The sequence below is a fragment of the Limulus polyphemus genome, unplaced genomic scaffold, assembly GCF_000517525.1.
Source record: "Limulus polyphemus unplaced genomic scaffold, Limulus_polyphemus-2.1.2 Scaffold496, whole genome shotgun sequence".
Lineage (NCBI taxonomy): Eukaryota > Metazoa > Arthropoda > Merostomata > Xiphosura > Limulidae > Limulus > Limulus polyphemus.
This window is the reverse complement of record NW_013666106.1, coordinates 246,825-248,526: the sequence shown is the minus strand read 5'-3', so window position 1 is coordinate 248,526 and position 1,702 is coordinate 246,825.

Below are 1,702 nucleotides of genomic sequence, written 5' to 3'. Positions count from 1 at the left end.
AAAAAGTGATATCTGTGTGTGTGTGTAGTAAAAAACTAATAATTTTTATTAAATCCAACTTTCGGGTTGTTGAAAATAAAAGAAGCGATATCTGATCAAACCATTTTACATTTTCAAAAACACCCAACTTAGAATAAGAGAGGGGGGGGAACCTTGTAAAGAGGAAGTGTAAAAGTGGGTAAGTTAAACAAATAAACAAAAGAACTTTTGGGAATACTTGGCCCATCTTTCTTATTACAACTAGAGAAAAAGCAGCAACATGAATATAAAAAGTGGCCGAGTTCATTCTACCTTGGCTATTTTTGAACATATGAAATGTTTTGATTAGATAAAGGTTCTAATAAATCAAACTGCATCCTACATTGTATCGTACCATATTTGTTCTTTTCAATAAGAAAAAGTAAAGTTATTGAAATAGAAACTCTTAAATATCAAATTGGAAAAAATCCTTCTCTTTATATATATTTTTCTTCTTTAAGACGGAATTGTTGCCGAAAGTTACTTAAACAATAAAAAAGAAAAAGAACACCAAATATTACAACTTATTAGGATACTACTTCGAGGGTTCGTGAACGGTTTTTGTTTATGATTGGCTGTTGCAGACACGAGTGAGAACTTACTGCTGGCTTAAAACTTGCGTCAGTACAGCAAGCACATTCTGTCAAATTACCAGCACTCATTAATTCACTACCAGACCAAGATCCACAAACCTTAACAACAAAGAGAAATGCCAACCACTATACTTGCTAAAAAACAACAGAACGACATCGATTTATCAGAAGACGGAGCTCGAAAACTGGTACTTTACCATCTGTAGACGCATTTAGTTCTACAAGAATCTTATGATAGCAAGGCAAGTACGAGCCCAATATATAACTTTATTTACAAACTACCTACAAGAATAATTAACGTGCATTCTATAGTCACGGATCATTTCAGAACAAGAATAAACAACCTGAAATATGTTGAGGCTTGACATGGTTTAACGGTTAGCATACCGGGCTGAGCATCGTAAAGTCCAAAGTACATGACGTTGTGGGAAAATTATAAAAGTGATAGTTAATTCCGTAATTTGGTGCATAGAGTAGGTGATGAGTGCTGCTGGCTGGTCAGTAGTTGAAAATTAAAGAAGGCTATACCTTAACTCTGGCCATTTAACCCGGGTCTGCATAAGATGTCGTTCCGGTTGAAAATTCCAATATCAAAAACATCCTACCCTTGAATTAATGAACATAAAATGAGGTTAAACCATCAATAAAATAGCAAACATTTTGAGACATAATACGTGGTGTAATATAATAATAATAATGTATAAGTTAATGTATAATGTATAATGTAATGTATAATGTTAATGTATAATGTATAATAAGAGAATCAATTTTAGGGTATTTCTGGAATTGAAGGTAAACAACTTTCTGATTAACGAAATGGTATGCCAATTTTCAATTTACGCATTTTTACTAGGTGTTAGGGGTGCGTATCTCATCATAGTAGTCACGATACGTATCTAGATACAGAAGTTTACGAACGGTTTGTTACAAAGTTTGACAGTCTTGTCTGTAATATATCATCTAAATTACTAACATTGTCTTATTTAACTATTTCACACTTTACAGTGCTTTTTCAAACTATTAGGTTTAATCAATTAAATTGCAGCTGGCAAGAGAAGTAAAATAAATAAAAAAAAGAGTTAATATCTGTC